Source organism: Octopus bimaculoides, chromosome 29 (genome assembly GCF_046866305.1).
Source record: "Octopus bimaculoides isolate indiv1 chromosome 29, ASM4686630v1, whole genome shotgun sequence".
Lineage (NCBI taxonomy): Eukaryota > Metazoa > Mollusca > Cephalopoda > Octopoda > Octopodidae > Octopus > Octopus bimaculoides.
Genome location: NC_142956.1, coordinates 12,520,846 through 12,544,517, shown reverse-complemented (window position 1 = coordinate 12,544,517; position 23,672 = coordinate 12,520,846). Strand labels below are relative to the sequence as shown.

Here is a 23,672-nt window from a genome sequence, read left to right as displayed (position 1 = left end):
GTGAGCCCTTGACAGTATACAACTAAGCTATTACTGTACATATATATATTTATTCAGTTATTATGTCACAGGTCTCTGTGAAGTGCAACACCTAACCAACAGTGGGGCTCATTCTACTCCAGTACCCGGTGTTGTACGATGTGGGGTATGGGCTAATGTACGGAATACAAGCCAAATGATTGAAGTAATAATAATACAGTAAGGTTTTCTTGAAGCATTGACAGGTGTGGTTTATGTGATAGAGAAGTTTGCTTCCCAACCATTCAGCCCCCCTGTGCTGGTGCCATGTAAAAAGCACTGTGGTGTCAGGAGTGCTGCAATTATGAATCTGTGGTTCATGCGTCCTGGCATCTCTTGTGGGTACTTTTCTAGCCAGAAGGTGATAATCGTTTCTATACCCTAATCGTGTGGGATTACATTGTACAAATGATACCAACAGGGTTCCTTCACTCATTGTCTTCGGGAGGTGGTTTAGCATGTCTAAGTCATCCCTGATGAAGCTTTTCACGGTCTGAGCAAGATGCCGAGGAAGTTGCTCAAATGGTGGGTCAGCAATGATGGGCCTCAGTTTGAGGCCAGTAGGGGGAGGATCATTAATGCATAGGCTTGGAGAAACTCTGCAAGCTTTAGAAATATCTGGATTTTTGTGTATCTGAGGTAATCCGTAGAATAGAGTAGGTCTGTATTTGAAGAGGATAAGTTTTAAAGAGTCTTCTGTGGGTTGTATTGTACTCATAGTAAATATTATTTTCCATCGTGGAGAGTATTCACTTCTTGTAGTACTCTGTGTCCATCACCACTACCGCACTTCCTTTGTTAGTTACTGTTAGTAAGTGAAATATATGTATAAATGATAACAAACAGACATTGTCTTTTAACTCTTTATTGACACATTAACATTGTCTTGTATTTTCTTACATTCAGAGCCAGGTACTTCTTTGTCCAGCCCTCCAGAGTAACTGCTTGGTTTCCGGAGAAAGAGGTCGTCTTGTTGATGAAAATAAATCAATAAAACAAAAAGTGCGTCTATTTTATTTAATTAAAAGTATGATAATTTAGTACCTACAATGTTTAAATATGATCATATACTTAGATTCTATGATAATTTGGTGTCTATAACGATTACATTCTATATAATTAAATTCTGGCATAGTTTAGTGTCTAAAATGATTACATTCTATATAATTAGATTCCACATTAGTTTAGTGTCTGTAATGATTAGATTCTATATAGTTATATACCACAATAGTTTAGTGTCTGTAATGATTAGATTCTATATAGTTCGATTCCACATTAGTTTAGTGTCTGTAATGATTAGATTCTATATAGTTATATACCACAATAGTTTAGTGTCTGTAATGATTAGATTCTATACAGTTCGATTCTACATTAGTTTAGTGACTGTAATGATGAGATTCTATATAGTTATATACCACATTAGTTTAGTGTCTGTAATGATTAGACTCTATATAGTTATATACCACATTAGTTTAGTGTCTGTAATGATTAGATTCTATATAGTTATATTCTATATGGTTAGATACAACATTAGTTTAGTGTCTGTAATGATTAGATTCTATATAGTTCGATTCCACATTAGTTTAGTGTCTGTAATGATTAGATTTTATATAGTTCGATTCCACATTAGTTTAGTGTCTGTAATGATTAGATTCTATATAGTTATATTCTATATGGTTAGATACAACATTAGTTTAGTGTCTGTAATGATTAGATTTTATATAGTTCGATTCCACATTAGTTTAGTGACTGTAATGATGAGATTCTATATAGTTATATACCACATTAGTTTAGTGTCTGTAATGATTAGATTCTATATAGTTCGATTCCACATTAGTTTAGTGTCTGTAATGATTAGATTCTATATAGTTATATTCCACATTAGTTTAGTGTCTGTAATGATTAGATTCTATATAGTTATATTCTATATGGTTAGATACAACATTAGTTTAGTGTCTGTAATGATTAGATTCTATATAGTTCGATTCTACATTAGTTTAGTGACTGTAATGATTAGATTCTATATAGTTATATACCACATTAGTTTAGTGTCTGTAATGATTAGATTCTATATAGTTATATTCTATATGGTTAGATACAACATTAGTTTAGTGTCTGTAATGATTAGATTCTATATAGTTCGATTCCACATTAGTTTAGTGACTGTAATGATTAGATTCTATATAGTTATATTCCACATTAGTTTAGTGTCTGTAATGATTAGATTCTATATAGTTCGATTGTACATTAGTTTAGTGTCTGTAATGATTAGATTCTATATAGTTACAACATTAGTTTAGTGTCTGTAATGATTAGATTTTATATAGTTCGATTCCACATTAGTTTAGTGTCTGTAATGATTAGATTCTATATAGTTCGATTCTACATCAGTTTAGTGACTGTAATGATTAGATTCTATATAGTTCGATTCCACATTAGTTTAGTGTCTGTAATGATTAGATTCTATACAGTTCGATTCTACATTAGTTTAGTGTCTGTAATGATTAGATTCTATATAGTTCGATTCCACATTAGTTTAGTGTCTGTAATGATTAGATTCTATACAGTTCGATTCCACATTAGTTTAGTGTCTGTAATGATTAGACTCTATATAGTTCGATTCCACATTAGTTTAGTGTCTGTAATGATTAGACTCTATATAGTTATATTCTATATGGTTAGATACAACATTAGTTTAGTGTCCGTAATGATTAGATTTTATATAGTTCGATTCCACATTAGTTTAGTGTCTGTAATGATTAGATTCTATATAGTTCGATTCCACATTAGTTTAGTGCCTGTAATGATTAGATTCTATGTAGTTCGATTCCACATTAGTTTAGTGTCTGTAATGATTAGATTCTATATAGTTATATTCTATATGGTTAGATACAACATTAGTTTAGTGTCTGTAATGATTAGATTTTATATAGTTCGATTGTACATTAGTTTAGTGTCTGTAATGATTAGATTCTATATAGTTCGATTCCACATTAGTTTAGTGTCTGTAATGATTAGATTCTATATAGTTCGATTCTACATTAGTTTAGTGTCTGTAATGATTAGATTCTATATAGTTATATTCTATATGGTTAGATACAACATTAGTTTAGTGTCTGTAATGATTAGATTCTATATAGTTCGATTCCACATTAGTTTAGTGTCTGTAATGATTAGATTCTATATAGTTCGATTGTACATTAGTTTAGTGTCTGTAATGATTAGATTCTATATAGTTACAACATTAGTTTAGTGTCTGTAATGATTAGATTTTATATAGTTCGATTCCACATTAGTTTAGTGTCTGTAATGATTAGATTTTATATAGTTCGATTCCACATTAGTTTAGAGTCTGTAATGATTAGATTCTATATAGTTCGATTCCACATTAGTTTAGTGTCTGTAATGATTAGATTCTATATAGTTCGATTCTACATCAGTTTAGTGACTGTAATGATTAGATTCTATATAGTTCGATTCCACATTAGTTTAGTGTCTGTAATGATTAGATTCTATACAGTTCGATTCTACATTAGTTTAGTGTCTGTAATGATTAGATTCTATATAGTTCGATTCTACATTAGTTTAGTGTCTGTAATGATTAGATTCTATATAGTTATATTCTATATGGTTAGATACAACATTAGTTTAGTGTCCGTAATGATTAGATTTTATATAGTTCGATTCCACATTAGTTTAGTGTCTGTAATGATTAGATTCTATATAGTTCGATTGTACATTAGTTTAGTGTCTGTAATGATTAGATTCTATATAGTTACAACATTAGTTTAGTGTCTGTAATGATTAGATTCTATACAGTTCGATTCTACATTAGTTTAGTGTCTGTAATGATTAGATTCTATATAGTTCGATTCTACATTAGTTTAGTGTCTGTAATGATTAGATTCTATATAGTTCGATTCCACATTAGTTTAGTGTCTGTAATGATTAGATTCTATATAGTTATATTCTATATGGTTAGATACAACATTAGTTTAGTGTCTGTAATGATTAGATTCTATATAGTTCGATTCCACATTAGTTTAGTGTCTGTAATGATTAGATTCTATATAGTTCGATTGTACATTAGTTTAGTGTCTGTAATGATTAGATTCTATATAGTTACAACATTAGTTTAGTGTCTGTAATGATTAGATTTTATATAGTTCGATTCCACATTAGTTTAGTGTCTGTAATGATTAGATTCTATATAGTTCGATTCTACATTAGTTTAGTGACTGTAATGATTAGATTCTATATAGTTCGATTCCACATTAGTTTAGTGTCTGTAATGATTAGATTCTATACAGTTCGATTCCACATTAGTTTAGTGTCTGTAATGATTAGACTCTATATAGTTCGATTCCACATTAGTTTAGTGTCTGTAATGATTAGACTCTATATAGTTATATTCTATATGGTTAGATACAACATTAGTTTAGTGTCTGTAATGATTAGATTCTATATAGTTCGATTGTACATTAGTTTAGTGTCTGTAATGATTAGATTCTATATAGTTACAACATTAGTTTAGTGTCTGTAATGATTAGATTTTATATAGTTCGATTCCACATTAGTTTAGAGTCTGTAATGATTAGATTCTATATAGTTCGATTCCACATTAGTTTAGTGTCTGTAATGATTAGATTCTATATAGTTATATTCTATATGGTTAGATACAACATTAGTTTAGTGTCCGTAATGATTAGATTTTATATAGTTCGATTCCACATTAGTTTAGTGTCTGTAATGATTAGATTCTATATAGTTCGATTCCACATTAGTTTAGTGCCTGTAATGATTAGATTCTATGTAGTTCGATTCCACATTAGTTTAGTGTCTGTAATGATTAGATTCTATATAGTTATATTCTATATGGTTAGATACAACATTAGTTTAGTGTCTAATGATTAGATTTTATATAGTTCGATTGTACATTAGTTTAGTGTCTGTAATGATTAGATTCTATATAGTTCGATTCCACATTAGTTTAGTGTCTGTAATGATTAGATTTTATATAGTTCGATTCCACATTAGTTTAGTGTCTGTAATGATTAGATTCTATATAGTTCGATTCCACATTAGTTTAGTGCCTGTAATGATTAGATTCTATATAGTTCGATTCCACATTAGTTTAGTGTCTGTAATGATTAGATTCTATATAGTTCGATTCTACATTAGTTTAGTGTCTGTAATGATTAGATTCTATATAGTTATATTCTATATGGTTAGATACAACATTAGTTTAGTGTCTGTAATGATTAGATTCTATATAGTTCGATTCCACATTAGTTTAGTGTCTGTAATGATTAGATTCTATATAGTTCGATTGTACATTAGTTTAGTGTCTGTAATGATTAGATTCTATATAGTTACAACATTAGTTTAGTGTCTGTAATGATTAGATTTTATATAGTTCGATTCCACATTAGTTTAGTGTCTGTAATGATTAGATTCTATATAGTTATATTCTATATGGTTAGATACAACATTAGTTTAGTGTCCGTAATGATTAGATTTTATATAGTTCGATTCCACATTAGTTTAGTGTCTGTAATGATTAGATTCTATATAGTTCGATTCCACATTAGTTTAGTGTCTGTAATGATTAGATTTTATATAGTTCGATTCCACATTAGTTTAGAGTCTGTAATGATTAGATTCTATATAGTTCGATTCCACATTAGTTTAGTGTCTGTAATGATTAGATTCTATATAGTTCGATTCTACATCAGTTTAGTGACTGTAATGATTAGATTCTATATAGTTCGATTCCACATTAGTTTAGTGTCTGTAATGATTAGATTCTATACAGTTCGATTCTACATTAGTTTAGTGTCTGTAATGATTAGATTCTATATAGTTCGATTCTACATTAGTTTAGTGTCTGTAATGATTAGATTCTATATAGTTCGATTCCACATTAGTTTAGTGTCTGCAATGATTAGATTCTATATAGTTATATTCTATATGGTTAGATACAACATTAGTTTAGTGTCCGTAATGATTAGATTTTATATAGTTCGATTGTACATTAGTTTAGTGTCTGTAATGATTAGATTCTATATAGTTATATTCTATATGGTTAGATACAACATTAGTTTAGTGTCTGTAATGATTAGATTCCATATAGTTCGATTCCACATTAGTTTAGTGTCTGTAATGATTAGATTCTATATAGTTATATTCTATATGGTTAGATACAACATTAGTTTAGTGTCCGTAATGATTAGATTTTATATAGTTCGATTCCACATTAGTTTAGTGTCTGTAATGATTAGATTCTATATAGTTATATTCTATATGGTTAGATACAACATTAGTTTAGTGTCCGTAATGATTAGATTCTATATAGTTCGATTCTACATTAGTTTAGTGACTGTAATGATTAGATTCTATATAGTTCGATTCCACATTAGTTTAGTGTCTGTAATGATTAGATTCTATACAGTTCGATTCCACATTAGTTTAGTGTCTGTAATGATTAGACTCTATATAGTTATATTCTATATGGTTAGATACAACATTAGTTTAGTGTCTGTAATGATTAGATTCTATATAGTTCGATTGTACATTAGTTTAGTGTCTGTAATGATTAGATTCTATATAGTTACAACATTAGTTTAGTGTCTGTAATGATTAGATTTTATATAGTTCGATTCCACATTAGTTTAGAGTCTGTAATGATTAGATTCTATATAGTTCGATTCCACATTAGTTTAGTGTCTGTAATGATTAGATTCTATATAGTTATATTCTATATGGTTAGATACAACATTAGTTTAGTGTCCGTAATGATTAGATTTTATATAGTTCGATTCCACATTAGTTTAGTGTCTGTAATGATTAGATTCTATATAGTTCGATTCCACATTAGTTTAGTGCCTGTAATGATTAGATTCTATGTAGTTCGATTCCACATTAGTTTAGTGTCTGTAATGATTAGATTCTATATAGTTATATTCTATATGGTTAGATACAACATTAGTTTAGTGTCTAATGATTAGATTTTATATAGTTCGATTGTACATTAGTTTAGTGTCTGTAATGATTAGATTCTATATAGTTCGATTCCACATTAGTTTAGTGTCTGTAATGATTAGATTCTATATAGTTCGATTCTACATTAGTTTAGTGTCTGTAATGATTAGATTCTATATAGTTATATTCTATATGGTTAGATACAACATTAGTTTAGTGTCTGTAATGATTAGATTCTATATAGTTCGATTCCACATTAGTTTAGTGTCTGTAATGATTAGATTCTATATAGTTCGATTGTACATTAGTTTAGTGTCTGTAATGATTAGATTCTATATAGTTCGATTGTACATTAGTTTAGTGTCTGTAATGATTAGATTCTATATAGTTACAACATTAGTTTAGTGTCTGTAATGATTAGATTTTATATAGTTCGATTCCACATTAGTTTAGTGTCTGTAATGATTAGATTCTATATAGTTATATTCTATATGGTTAGATACAACATTAGTTTAGTGTCCGTAATGATTAGATTTTATATAGTTCGATTCCACATTAGTTTAGTGTCTGTAATGATTAGATTCTATATAGTTCGATTCCACATTAGTTTAGTGTCTGTAATGATTAGATTTTATATAGTTCGATTCCACATTAGTTTAGAGTCTGTAATGATTAGATTCTATATAGTTCGATTCCACATTAGTTTAGTGTCTGTAATGATTAGATTCTATATAGTTCGATTCTACATCAGTTTAGTGACTGTAATGATTAGATTCTATATAGTTCGATTCCACATTAGTTTAGTGTCTGTAATGATTAGATTCTATACAGTTCGATTCTATATTAGTTTAGTGTCTGTAATGATTAGATTCTATATAGTTCGATTCTACATTAGTTTAGTGTCTGTAATGATTAGATTCTATATAGTTCGATTCCACATTAGTTTAGTGTCTGCAATGATTAGATTCTATATAGTTATATTCTATATGGTTAGATACAACATTAGTTTAGTGTCCGTAATGATTAGATTTTATATAGTTCGATTGTACATTAGTTTAGTGTCTGTAATGATTAGATTCTATATAGTTATATTCTATATGGTTAGATACAACATTAGTTTAGTGTCTGTAATGATTAGATTCCATATAGTTCGATTCCACATTAGTTTAGTGTCTGTAATGATTAGATTCTATATAGTTATATTCTATATGGTTAGATACAACATTAGTTTAGTGTCCGTAATGATTAGATTTTATATAGTTCGATTCCACATTAGTTTAGTGTCTGTAATGATTAGATTCTATATAGTTATATTCTATATGGTTAGATACAACATTAGTTTAGTGTCCGTAATGATTAGATTCTATATAGTTCGATTCTACATTAGTTTAGTGACTGTAATGATTAGATTCTATACAGTTCGATTCCACATTAGTTTAGTGTCTGTAATGATTAGACTCTATATAGTTATATTCTATATGGTTAGATACAACATTAGTTTAGTGTCTGTAATGATTAGATTCTATATAGTTCGATTCCACATTAGTTTAGAGTCTGTAATGATTAGATTCTATATAGTTCGATTCCACATTAGTTTAGTGTCTGTAATGATTAGATTCTATATAGTTCGATTCTACATCAGTTTAGTGACTGTAATGATTAGATTCTATATAGTTATATTCTATATGGTTAGATACAACATTAGTTTAGTGTCTGTAATGATTAGATTCTACATTAGTTTAGTGTCTGTAATGATTAGATTCTATACAGTTCGATTCTACATTAGTTTAGTGTCTGTAATGATTAGATTCTATATAGTTATATTCTATATGGTTAGATACAACATTAGTTTAGTATCTGTAATGATTAGATTCTATATAGTTCGATTCCACATTAGTTTAGTGTCTGTAATGATTAGATTCTATACAGTTCGATTCTACATTAGTTTAGTGTCTGTAATGATTAGATTCTATACAGTTCGATTCTATATGGTTAGATACAACATTAGTTTAGTGTCCGTAATGATTAGATTCTACAACATTTAAGTATGATAATTTAGTTTAATTATGATTACTTTCTAAGTACGATTACTTACCGTTAGTAAGTGAAGTGTATGTATAAATAATAACAAACGCATTGTTTTTTAACTCTTTATTGTCATTGTCTTGTATTTGAAGCCAGCTTCTTTGTCCAGTCCTCCAGGGTAACTGCTTGGTTTCTGGAGAGGAAGAATATGAGAGAGAAACCAAGAAGGCATCTTGTATGTGTATTTTGTTGATGAAAATAAATTAGTAAAATAAAAAATGTGTCTATTGTATTTAATTGTGTGTGTTTGCTTATATATATATATGTACGGTGGTGCATCAGCATGGCTGGAACTTTGGAAAGGATATAGATATATACTTATATCTGTGTGAGTATATATGTACAAGAAATCAATTGAATAAAAATTGATATTATTGTCTGTGTATATGTTATGAATCGAGTAATGTATGTGTGTATATATTATGAATCTAGAAATGTATGTGTATATAATATGAATCGAGTAGTGTATGTATGTGTATATATTGTGAATTTATGTACAAGAAATCAATTGAATAAAAATTGATAATAATAATGATATTATTGTCTGTGTATATATTATGAATCTAGTAATGTATGTGTGTATATTGTGATTACTTACTGTTAGTAAGCGAAGTGTATGTATAAATAATAAAAAACACATTGTTTTTTAACTCTTTATTGTCATTGTCTTGTATTTTCTTATATTCAGAGCCAGGGACATATCAGTTTGAAGCCAGCTTCTTTGTCCAGTCCTCCAGGGTAGCTGCTTGGTTTCTGGAGAGGAAGAATATGAGAGAGAAACCAAGAAGGCATTTTGTTGATGAAAATAAATTAATAAAATAAAAAAGTGTGTCTATTGTATTTAATTGTTTGTGTTTGCTTATATATTTATGTACGGTGGTGCATCAGCATGGCTGGAGCTTTGGAAAGGATATAGATATATACTTATATCTGTGTGAGTATATATGTACAAGAAATCAATTGAAAAAAAATTGGTAATAATAATGATATTATTGTCTGTGTATATATATATTATGAATCTACTAATATATGTATATTATGAATCGAGTAATGTATGTGTATATGTTATGAATCGAGTAATGTATGTGTGTATATATTATGAATCTAGTGATGTATGTAGAATCGAACTATATAGAATCTAATCATTGCAGACACTAAACTAATGTGGAATCAAACTATATAGAATCTAATCATTACAGACACTAAACTAATGTTGTATCTAACCATATAGAATCTAATCATTACAGACACTAAACTAATGTGGAATCGAACTATATAGAATCTAATCATTACAGACACTAAACTGATGTGGAATCGAACTATATAAAATCTAATCATTACAGACACTAAACTAATGTACAATCGAACTATATAGAATCTAATCATTACAGACACTAAACTAATGTGGAATCGAACTATATAAAATCTAATCATTACAGACACTAAACTAATGTTGTATCTAACCATATAGAATATAACTATATAGAATCTAATCATTACAGACACTAAACTGATGTGGTATATAACTATATAGAATCTGATCATTACAGACACTAAACTAATGTTGTATCTAACCATATAGAGTATAGCTATATAGAATCTAATCATTACAGACACTAAACTAATGTGGAATCGAACTATATAAAATCTAATCATTACAGACACTAAACTAATGTTGTATCTAACCATATAGAATATAACTATATAGAATCTAATCATTACAGACACTAAACTAATGTGGAATCTATCTATATAGAATCTAATCATAACAGACACTAAACTATTTTGGAATCTAATCATTACAAACACTAAACTATTGTGGAATCGAACTATATAGAATCTAATCATTACAGACACTAAACTAATGTTGTATCTAACCATATAGAATATAACTATATAGAATCTAATCATTGCAGACACTAAACTAATGTGGAATCGAACTATATAGAATCTAATCATTACAGACACTAAACTAATGTTGTATCTAACCATATAGAATCTAATCATTGCAGACACTAAACTAATGTGGAATCGAACTATATAAAATATAATCATTACAGACACTAAACTAATGTACAATCGAACTATATAGAATCTAATCATTACAGACACTAAACTAATGTGGTATATAACTATATAGAATCTAATCATTGCAGACACTGAACTAATGTGGAATCGAACTATATAAAATCTAATCATTACAGACACTAAACTAATGTGGAATCGAACTACATAGAATCTAATCATTACAGGCACTAAACTAATGTGGAATCGAACTATATAAAATCTAATCATTACAGGCACTAAACTAATGTGGAATCGAACTATATAGAATCTAATCATTACAGACACTAAACTAATGTAGAATCGAACTGTATAGAATCTAATCATTACAGACACTAAACTAATGTGGAATCGAACTATATAGAATCTAATCATTACAGACACTAAACTATTGTGGAATCGAACTATATAGAATCTAATCATTACAGTCACTAAACTAATGTGACATATAACTATATAGAATCTAATCATTACGGACACTAAACTAATGTGGAATCTATCTATATAGAATCTAATCATAACAGACACTAAACTATTTTGGAATCTAATCATTACAAACACTAAACTATTGTGGAATCGAACTATATAGAATCTAATCATTACAGACACTAAACTATTGTGGAATCGAACTATATAGAATCTAATCATTACAGTCACTAAACTAATGTGACATATAACTATATAGAATCTAATCATTACGGACACTAAACTAATGTGGAATCTATCTATATAGAATCTAATCATAACAGACACTAAACTATTTTGGAATCTAATCATTACAAACACTAAACTATTGTGGAATCGAACTATATAGAATCTAATCATTACAGACACTAAACTATTGTGGAATCGAACTATATAGAATCTAATCATTACAGACACTAAACTAATGTGGAATCGAACTATATAGAATCTAATCATTACAGACACTAAACTATTGTGGAATCGAACTATATAGAATCTAATCATTACAGTCACTAAACTAATGTGGAATCGAACTATATAGAATCTAATCATTACAGACACTAAACTAATGTGGAATCTATCTATATAGAATCTAATCATAACAGACACTAAACTATTTTGGAATCTAATCATTACAAACACTAAACTATTGTGGAATCGAACTATATAGAATCTAATCATTACAGACACTAAACTATTGTGGTATCGAACTATATAGAATCTAATCATTACAGACACTAAACTATTGCAGAATTTAATTATATAGAATGTAATCGTTATAGACACCAAATTATCATACTTAATTGTTGTAGAATCTAAGTATATGATCATATTTAAACATTGTAGGTACTAAATTATCATACTTTTAATTAAATAAAATAGACGCACTTTTTGTTTTATTGATTTATTTTCATCAACAAGACGACCTCTTTCTCCGGAAACCAAGCAGTTACTCTGGAGGGCTGGACAAAGAAGTACCTGGCTCTGAATGTAAGAAAATACAAGACAATGTTAATGTGTCAATAAAGAGTTAAAAGACAATGTCTGTTTGTTATCATTTATACATATATTTCACTTACTAACAGTAACTAACAAAGGAAGTGCGGTAGTGGTGATGGACACAGAGTACTACAAGAAGTGAATACTCTCCACGATGGAAAATAATATTTACTATGAGTACAATACAACCCACAGAAGACTCTTTAAAACTTATCCTCTTCAAATACAGACCTACTCTATTCTACGGATTACCTCAGATACACAAAAATCCAGATATTTCTAAAGCTTGCAGAGTTTCTCCAAGCCTATGCATTAATGATCCTCCCCCTACTGGCCTCAAACTGAGGCCCATCATTGCTGACCCACCATTTGAGCAACTTCCTCGGCATCTTACTCAGACCGTTTCTAAAATATGTGAAAAGCTTCATCAGGGATGACTTAGACATGCTAAACCACCTCCCGAAGACAATGAGTGAAGGAACCCTGTTGGTATCATTTGTACAATGTAATCCCACACGATTAGGGTATAGAAACGATTATCACCTTCTGGCTAGAAAAGTACCCACAAGAGATGCCAGGACGCATGAACCACAGATTCATAATTGCAGCACTCCTGACACCACAGTGCTTTTTACATGGCACCAGCACAGGGGGGCTGAATGGTTGGGAAGCAAACTTCTCTATCACATAAACCACACCTGTCAATGCTTCAAGAAAACCTTACTGTATTATTATTACTTCAATCATTTCGCTTGTATTCCGTACATTAGCCTATACCCCACATCGTACAACACCGGGTACTGGAGTGGAACCAGCAATGAGCCCCACTGTTGGTTAGGTGTTGCACTTCACAGAGACCTGTGACATAATAACTGAATAAATATATATATGTACAGTAATAGCTTAGTTGTATACTGTCAAGGGCTCACCAAGTGTGACAAACAACAACACCCCAAAACCATCAGTTATTAGGCTCACCTAAAGTAACCTAGATTTTGAGTTGGTGATAGTAGCACTGACTGTTGCTAATCTAGATCTATCAATAATTATTCAGTACAACAGTAATTATAAAAGCATATCAGGTATGTGAATCGAGTAATGTATGTGCTTGTGTGTGTATATATTATGAATCGAGTAATGTATGTATGTGTATATATTATGAATCTAGTGATGTATGTATGTGTATATATTATGAATCTAGTAATGTGTGTGTGTGTGTGTATATATTATGAATCGAGTAATGTGTGTATATATTATGAATCTAGTAATGTATGTGTATATATTATGAATCGAGTAATGTGTGTGTGTGTGTATATATTATGAATCTAGTAAGGTGTGTGTGTATATATTATGAATCGAGTAATGTGTGTGTGTATATATTATGAATCTAGTAAGGTGTGTGTATATATTATGAATCGAGTAATGTGTGTGCTTGTGTGTATATATTATGAATCGAGTAATGTATGTATGTGTATATATTATGAATCGAATAATGTGTATATATTATGAATCTAGTGATGTATGTGTGTGTATATATTATGAATCGAGTAATGTGTGTGCTTGTGTGTATATATTATGAATCGAGTAATGTATGTATGTGTATATATTATGAATCGAGTAATGTATGTGTATATATTATGAATCAAGTAATGTGTGTGTATATATTATGAATCTAGTAATGTATGTATGTGTATATATTATGAATCTAGTGATGTATGTATGTGTATATATTATGAATCTAGTGATGTATGTATGTATGTGTATATATTATGAATTGAGTAATGTATGTGCTTGTGTGTATATAAGAGTTTGCCTACCTTTCCATGTCTTCCTCATCACCTCTTCTTCCACAGGCTCATGGGTTGGATAGGTTTGTCTGAAGCAGTGTTGTATAATCCGAGATCCCTCGTATCACTTACCCCTTTTTCACAGCACATGACAGAAACACTGCAACAACTTTGAAACCTGATTGAAAAAACATAATCCAGTCTTTAAATGTACACTATACCGACTTATGGAATGGAAGTGAATATTCTATGTTGGGGTGGGTTTAACGTTTGAGGAGAAATTTGGTAATTTAATGAAACAAATCTAATCTAGCAAAAACGAAATATATTTTAATTAAAATGTGTACATAGGCTCTTGCTAAGCTTTCTGACCAGAATAGCCTGGTACTTATTTTGTGTCTTTCATGAGGATGTAAACACCAACACAGACGCACATGTATCTGCAGTGGGACCGAATGGTTGGCAAGCAAACTTCTCTATCACGTAACCACACCTGTGAATGCTTCAAGAAAACCTTACTGTATTATTATTACTTCAATCATTTGGCTTGTATTCCGTACATTAGCCTATGCCCCACACCTGGTACTGGAGTGGAACCAGCAATGAGCCTCACTGTTGGTTATGTGTTGCACTTTACAGAGGCCTATTTCTTTTAATGTACAGTAATAGCTTAGTTGTATACTGTCAAGGACTCACCAAGAGTGACAAACAACAACACCCCAATACCATCAGTTACTAGGAGTGGAACCAGCAATGAACCCCACTGTTGGTTATGTGTTGCACTTTACAGAGGCCTATTTCTTTTAATGTACAGTAATAGCTTAGTTGTATACTGTCAAGGACTCACAAAGTGTGACAAACAACAACACCCCAAAACCATCAGTTATTAGGCTCACCTAAAGTAACCTAGATTTTCACTTGGTGATAGTAGTGGCTGTTGCTAATCTAGATCTATCAATAATTATTCAGTACAACAGTAATTATAAAAGCATATCAGATATACAACTAAGCTATCAGAGAACTGAATTAGTTATGAAGCTGCTGCAATTGATGAAATGGTTGACTAAACTGAAAGGTATAATGAATAAACATTCCAATTGGTCAAAACAACAGGGCCCCCAAATAGTAAAAGCCAATGGTATGCACGAATAAAAGCTAACACGGGTCGAACAAAGAAAAATATATGCATTTCAAAGGTCAATAATTAAATTTAGATAAAACAAAATTTGCTACAGATTCAATTCAAGATCACAGCTCAGGTGGGCATCTGATTTTAATTTTATAACTACTCAAGAATGTTGAGAAAAACCTATTACAGAAAGGGAGCACATAAGAAAATATATTAAGGTGTTTGGCCAATCAAGTACGATTCCCTTAAGCATAATCTACATTAGCATTAAAGTGTGTAGGGGGGGGGGGGCTTTGGATAGGCCTAACCATTCAATAGTATAGCTCATATTCCTCCTCTTCAAATCATGAATATAATATGCCAATGTAGTATTTGGCATTCGAAAATGAGCTCATGTGGACCCGATATCTCCTTTTAAATTCAATAGTGCTGCCAATATATCCCCTAACCAAATTATTCTCCTCTCTAACTACTACATTTACAGAGATTTTTTTTTTTAAGCAAAAACCCCTTAAGAGGACATAAGTTTCGGGGTCCTTGCATATTTAATAAGGTCTGCATTTTCTCCTACAGAAGCGTTCCTAAGCGCTGAATCATCAATGCCTGCCCCAGTGACACCTGAGCACTTCCAGCTGCAGTCCTATTTTTATTTTTGTTCTTTGGGGCATGAAAAGAGCACCATGCGAACGTGGTCGATGCCAGTAGCCCCTGACTGGCTCCAGATGAAGGACAAGGAATAGAAAAGAGAAAGGAAACCAAGAACAGAGTGATACACAAATGCCCACTCACCAGAATTACACTAATCACTCTAGAATCCCCAACCAAACATAAAGCCCAGTAACTCCAACAACAGAATACCCACCAATTGATTACACAAACACAATATAAAACATCTACAGGATTTTTAACATTGGACAAATGCAGCGATTGAAGAGAAAATAAACAAGTTGTTATAGTCAGAGAAGAAGAGACATTGAAAGTTCCAAGTAGGCAATGTGTTATTACTGATTGAAAAAGCTACAAAAAAAAAAAGGACACATTGGGGACAGAGATAGATTATTATGGACATTTGTCACCTGTGGTGGATTTATGAAACAGTAGATGCACAGTTTACTTAATAGAATGATAAGCTTGATGCCAGACACATTTAAATGATACTACTCGGAAGTGATGTTCAGTAGTAGCCATTACATCCTCATATTCATTCGTTCTATGTTTTTACCCCCACTTGTCTGTACGAGATGTAATGGGCGATAAATGACATTTCATTGCTCCTTCGGTTCGTTGGAGCAAAGTTTTCTTTCCAAAAGTATTTATTACATTTGCAAAATTGTAATGTTGCCAATGAATGTCAATATACATACGTATATATGGCCGGGTGTTCACATTAAACCAAAAATTAAGGCTCTTGTGTCAATTTGTTCGTGTAAAACGCATTATACATACGTATATATGGCCGGGTGTTCACATTAAACCAAAAATTAAGACTCTTGTGTCAATTTGTTCGTGTAAAACGCATTATACATACGTATATATGGCCGGGTGTTCACATTAAACCAAAAATTAAGACTCTTGTGTCAATTTGTTCGTGTAAAACGCATTATACATACGTATATATGGCCGGGTGTTCACATTAAACCAAAAATTAAGACTCCTGTGTCAATTTGTTCGTGTAAAACGCATTAAAAGGCGACGGTAAAAGACAATGGGTATAAAAAGAAAAAAGATTCTATTCTTTGCCTACCTTGTTGCAGCCTTAATTCTTAATCCTTCCTCGGCTTCAATTACGTGACTTCAATCAGAGAGGGTCGATTCTGGAATGGCTTTACATGTATCAATTACATACATCGATTCGTAAACACTCAATCAGTAAAGCTAGCTGTATTTCTTCAGCCGCAGGTATTTCGTACGAAATGTATGTTTATTTTGTTTTTTTTTTAATTAATTAATTAATTATTATTTATTTATTTAATTAATTTCGTCTTTGAGAATTAGGAGTATTTAGGAGGGTTAGGAGTAGGAGGGGGACTGGAGTAGGAGGAAAAATGATGAGGCGAGGTAAAAACCCGCCAGGGTCAATGGTCCGGCGATGAAAGAAGTGAAAGAGGAAGGGGGGCGCGAACCAGGCAGCCTAGACCACCTGAACGCGCCCCAACGCCCCTTCCACCTCTCGCACCACTGTTCCATCTTACTGGCGGCAATTTTATAAGTGAAAATTAGGATTTATAAACCTAACTTTTCCCAGAATTCAATTAAAAAAAACTAATAATCCCGGCACGTATCGAACTTACTGTCTACAGGTTGACAGTTTTGTCTCCAGCGTCGTTACCCACACGACCATCAAGACAGCTTTGTAATTGTATGTAAAGATGAGATATTTAAAGCTATCCAAGCAAAATTGAATTATAAAAACAACTTTGATGATCTCTATTTTTTATTTACTTTACGGGGATGAAGGTTCAACATGCAGCTAAGTGATCAAGTTTGAGATCCTGGGCCCTGATATGAGAAGTATACTTCCAAAACAAATTTCGTCTTAGCAAGAATTGAACTCTAACCCCAGAGTATTCAAAGTTGATAGCACTCAGGTCTTTACCCACAAGACCGTCAAGACAACTACGAAATAAGACTCAATTAAAACTGAAATAGTTAAAACCTCAACAAACCAAAAAAAAAAGCTTCTTTCACCTTTCTTCTGTTTTTATTGTTTACACTCTGCTACGGCAACACACCTGTTTCATCTTACTCAACATCTTACTCAAACCGTTTCTAAAATATGTGAAAAGCTTCATCAGGGATGACTTAGACATGCTAAAGCACCTCCCGAAGACAATAAGTGAAGGAACCCTGTTAGTATCATTCGATGTGGTGAATTTGTACACTATAATCCCACACGATTAGGGTATAGAAGCGATGATCACCTTCTGGCTAGAAAAATACCCACAAGAGATGCCAGGACGCATGAACCAGTGCTTTTTACGTGGCACCAGCACAGGGGGGGAGGTCAGTTTTGGAAAGGTTTTTACAGCTGGATGCCAACCACTTTACAGCAGGTGTGTGAAATGGGCTAAAAAGCTTGGTTCATTTGTCACATGGGTCCTCTCGCAACATTTATACTGTCCACTTAGGATACACCGACCTAACCTCTGGCCAGAACCTAACGCCAATTTCCCTGAACTCTTGCGGGGTCACCATGTCTGTCCCAAGTGAAAGCCCGAAAGCAAAAGTCATACGCACTAGTTGTCCTTCTGCTCACATGTCTGTCCTACTTGCAAGGCCCCTTGACCGTTCATACGTCATCACTTACCTTATACTTCCAGCCTATCCCACCATCTTTGTCATATATTATGTGTAGTAAGAGGATTGCTTCCCAACCACACGGTTCTGGGTTCAGTCTCACTGCGTGCCACCTTGAGCAAGTGTCTTCTGCTATAGTCTCAAGCTGACCAAAGCCTTGTGAGTGGTTTTGGTGGATGGAAACTGAAAGAAGCCCATCGAATATATATATGTGTGTGTGTGTCTCCTCATGTCTGTGTGTCTGTCTCCCATCACTGCTTGATAACTGGTGTTGGTGTTTATGCTCCTATAACCTAGCAGTTCAGCAAAGCAGACCAAAATAAGTGCTGGATTCGATTCATTCGACTAAAACAGAATTTTTCAAGGCCATCACTTAGGGGCCGGTGTCGGTTTTTTGACATCCCTATAATGTAGTGGTTTTGTAAAAGGAGATTTATGAAAAAAGGAAAGAAACACCTCCTGTGTTCATAATGTCTACATACATACACACTCACACAAACATGTATATGGGCATACACACACAAACATATATGTGCATGTACGTACTCATATGTATACACATATCCACACTCCAAACACTATTATGACAACTTACTGATTGTCCTATCTATATACATATATAAATAATGCTATATTTACCTAATATTGAGGTCTCATTCTTTTATTGTCACTTTATTATTATCATTATATACATATATTTATATATACATGTGTGAGCATGTATTGTACACGCCAGTAATCTAAAAATACGCTTGACTTAGATAAGACACATAGACAGGGTCCCGGTTACTGGAAGCTGAACCCGTCGTTCACGGCACGCCAGGCTTACAGGGACCGGATTAGCACTTTAGTTAAGAGAGCATTAACGGGTGCCATCATCAACAACAGATGGTGGTATGCCCTCAAAAAAGCAATCAAGTCAAAATCGGTTAGGTACAGTAAGGCCCTAGCGTTAGACCGAAATAGAATAGAGGGAGACCTAGTTAAGAAATTAGAAGAGGCACTTAGTACTGGCATCGCGTCCAACGTAGTGGCAGCGAGGTTGGCCCTCGACCAACATTTCAAGGCCAAACACGAAGGATGCGTTGTCAGAGCTAGGATGCGTGCTCTGAGGGACGAGGGAGTTGGAGCGGCCCGAGTAGCGGAGGCGCAACGAGGCAACAGAGCCACCATTAGGTCTCTGACAGATGAAGAAGGGCGCGAAATCCAAGTATGATGATTCAGTGTCTATAATGATTACATTCTATCTGATTAGATTCTTCGACGACATCCAAGTATGATGATTCAGTGTCTATAATGATTACATTCTATCTGATTAGATTCTTCGACGACATCCAAGTATGATGATTCAGAGTCTATAATGATTACATTCTATCTGATTAGATTTTTGGATGACATCCAAGTATGATGATTCAGTGTCTATAATGATTACATTCTATCTGATTAGATTCTTCGACGACATCCAAGTATGATGATTCAGTGTCTATAATGATTACATTCTATCTGATTAGATTCTTCGACGACATCCAAGTATGATGATTCAGTGTCTATAATGATTACATTCTATCTGATTAGATTCTTCGACGACATCCGAGTATGATGATTCAGTGTCTATAATGATTACATTGTATATGATTAGATTCTTCGACGACATCCAAGTATGATGATTCAGTGTCTATAATGATTACATTCTATATGATTAGATTCTTCGACGACATCCGAGTATGATGATTCAGTGTCTATAATGATTACATTGTATATGATTAGATTCTTCGACGACATCCAAGTATGATGATTCAGTGTCTATAATGATTACATTCTATATGATTAGATTCTTCGACGACATCCGAGTATGATGATTCAGTGTCTATAATGATTACATTGTATATGATTAGATTCTGTGTATAGAGATATATATTTAATGAGTTTGTTTGTGCATGTGTATATATATATATATAAATATATACACATACACACATATGTATGTTTATGTGTATATGTATGTGTTTGTGTGTGTTTATATATATATATATATATATACATGCATTTGTGTGTGTGTATATATATAGATATATACATGTATGTATGTGTGGGTGTGTATATATATGTATATATGCGTGTGTTTATATATCAGTTCATGCACTTCCCTAACAGTTCCTGAGTGACCTAGTGTGTAATTGAAACCCCATCAAAATCTTTAAATGTTCTTTACACAAGCTCCATCATCCAACTATACCAGCATCAACACCACAAGGCCTCAAATATATTGCTTGTTTTGTCCTTGTACTTTTTTTTTGTTTTCTTTTTTCAATTTTATAATTGCAGGGATGGAGATGTTGCTGTTTTGTATGAGTTTCTTATTTATTTTCTTTATTCAGAAATAAAATATTCTTATTAAATAAATGTTGTTGTTTGTTTCATGTCCTCTTCAAAGTTTATGAAATGTTTTAATGACATCAACGATATACAGTTCTTGCTGGGAAGGATAAAGTTTCTTGAAAGAAGAAATTCAAAGGAAAACTTTGGTATGATGGTAGAAAGACTGTCATGCTTACAGGTGACGTGTCTTCAAGTTTTCTATCCAAAACGGTTTTACAACACGATATTTATCTGTTTCAGTCATTCAAAACAGCAACACCAGTTGTCAAGCCATGGTGTGTGTGTGTGGGGGGGGGGGGGACAAACACAGACAGAAGCACACGTACACACACACATATGTGCAATGGGCTTCTTTCAGTTCCCATCTACTGAATCCACTCACAAGGATTTGATTGGCCCAGGCTATAGTAGAAGACACTTGCTTAAAATGCCATGCAGTGGGACAGAACCCAGAACCAAGTGAAGCAAATTTCTTACCACACAGCGACACCTGTGCCTCTATACACACACACACACAGCATTGTCTACACAGAGATACATATATGTATATATATCACATATCTTTTCCTTGTTTCAGTCATTTGACTGTGGCCAGGCGGGGGTACAACCTTAAGGAATTTTAGTCGAACAAATGACCTCAGCATTTAGTTTTGAAGACTGGTACTCACTATATTGATCTCTTTTACGAAACCACTATGTTGCAGGGATGCAAACAAACCAACACCAGTTTTCAAGTAGTTGTGGTAGACACACAGAGGCTTAGCTATATATATATATATATATATATATATATATTGATAGAAATGGTAAGACAACAAAAGAATGAAAGAGACCTCAATATTATGTAAATAGAGGAATTTATCTGTAAATATGATATGTGACAATTATTTGGTAGCCATGATAAAACTCTGAGTTTTGGATGTCGGGGTGGAAACCCTGCCATCTCTTCACAATGCGCCATCGAAAAAAATGTAAGGAAAAAAATGATCCCTTACGTCAGACTCGATTTTTTTTCATAGCATTTTTTCAATGTCCTGAAGAGATGGCAGCGTGGGTTTCTGCCCTGACATCCGAAACTCAGAGTTTTATTATGGCTACCGAATAATTTTCACATATTATATTTACAGATTTATATACATATATATATATAAAACATTAATATAGACAGCCATGTACAATGTGTTACCAAAAAGGAAAACTATGATTGTCACTAAATATGACTAGGGTGTTCAAAAGAACTACATTGCTAGAAATAAGAGCTAAAATATTGTAGTTAAAGTAGGAGTGGCTGTGTGGAAAGAAACTTGGGATCTTGTTCAAAACGGGGTCACCAGTATTTTCTTAACGAAACACTTTGAAACTTGGGACACTGGTAGAATGTGTCATATAAAACATCTTTTTCTCTTAGTCTTCTTAACAAAAAAACGTATATCGCAAGTTATTTCATGTTAGAGTTGTCGTATTTCTGTAATTTCAACCAATGACTGACGTCCATTCAGCCGAATACATTAAGTGCTGACTACGTAAACAAACGATTCTGGCGGTGATAAAATTATTATTTCCTTGTCAAAAAATGGCTGAAGCATATTGGCAGTAGCTCATAAACCTTTCATACAGTTCAGGCAGATGTTAACGAAATTATAAATGGAGATTAAATACGCTTTACACCGCTTAAACTGCCAAAGGAGTAAGTGTAAACAGCTGAATACTTGTTAGTGATTGGTTGAAATTATCGAAATAAGACAATTTTTTACATGAAATAAATTCGAATACAAAAATTTAGTTCTGTTCTATAACACAAAATAGATAAGTATACGAAGTTTGAAAGTCTTTCGGTACCAAAAACACTACGTAAAACATTAATGAAAACTGGTGTCCCCGTTTTGAACAGGATCCGAAACTTGCATCCCAACTACATGGTTCCAGGTTCAGTCCCACTGCATGGCACCTTGGGCAAGTGTCTTCTACTATAGCTTACCAAAGCCTTGTGAGTGGATTTGGTAGATGGAAACTGAAAGAAGCCTACTGTTTTTATATATATATATATATATATATATATCTAGGGCCACCTTCAGTCATGGCTGACCATGGGTATCATGTCCGTCCATTTATTGTCTCAGTCGGGCCGTTCAGCTTGTGCAGCGCCTCTTGTGTCTATGGAAACCAATGGGAGAATAACGGTCTTGGTCACATAGATCACATCTGTTTGTGGATTCTGGTCTGTCAGCTGTCAATCCCTTACGCCAGGCTTGCTTTTCTGCAGCTGCAGCTGACAGCTTCTCTTCACCAATCCTTAGTTGTTTGAGAAGTGTGCTTTTCCACCTGGTGCAGTGGTCCTCCCAGGAGTTGATGTCGATGTTGAGTGCCTTCATGTCCCTCCTGCACACGTCCTTGTACCTCAGCTGCAGGCGGCCCTTGTTCCTCTGTCCTGCTGCAAGTTGTCCGTAGAGAATGTCTTTTGGGATTTG

General features: G+C 32.7%; 1 protein-coding gene and 1 long non-coding RNA gene across 8 annotated transcripts in view; one reads left to right on the top strand and one right to left on the bottom strand.

Moving 5' to 3' along the window:
• LOC106875495 (sperm-tail PG-rich repeat-containing protein 2-like) overlaps positions 1-12,654 on the top strand; it is a 697,644-nt gene extending 684,990 nt beyond the window's left edge. For 2 of the 4 annotated variants that reach the window (XR_016239050.1, XR_016239051.1), the window contains exons 3-4: positions 925-1,020; positions 9,773-12,654. The gene's annotated coding sequence lies outside the window, so the exon portion shown is untranslated. Of the gene's footprint in view, positions 1-924; positions 1,021-9,772 lie in introns of those variants that run through there. The other 2 variants (XR_016239049.1, XR_016239048.1) reach the window with 2 other exon arrangements.
• LOC149130353 (uncharacterized) lies at positions 868-17,750 on the bottom strand. Of its 4 annotated transcripts, XR_016239053.1 has the most exons (6): positions 17,273-17,750; positions 14,430-14,577; positions 12,502-12,597; positions 9,683-9,837; positions 9,095-9,217; positions 868-987 (listed from the first exon to the last, which is right to left on the bottom strand). It is a non-coding gene; the product is annotated as an uncharacterized LOC149130353 (long non-coding RNA). The 4 variants fall into 4 exon arrangements; XR_016239054.1 differs by lacking the exon at positions 12,502-12,597 and having other exon boundaries at positions 17,273-17,470; XR_016239052.1 differs by lacking the exons at positions 9,683-9,837; positions 12,502-12,597 and having other exon boundaries at positions 17,273-17,465.
• Between the last annotated feature and the right edge of the window lie 5,922 nt (positions 17,751-23,672).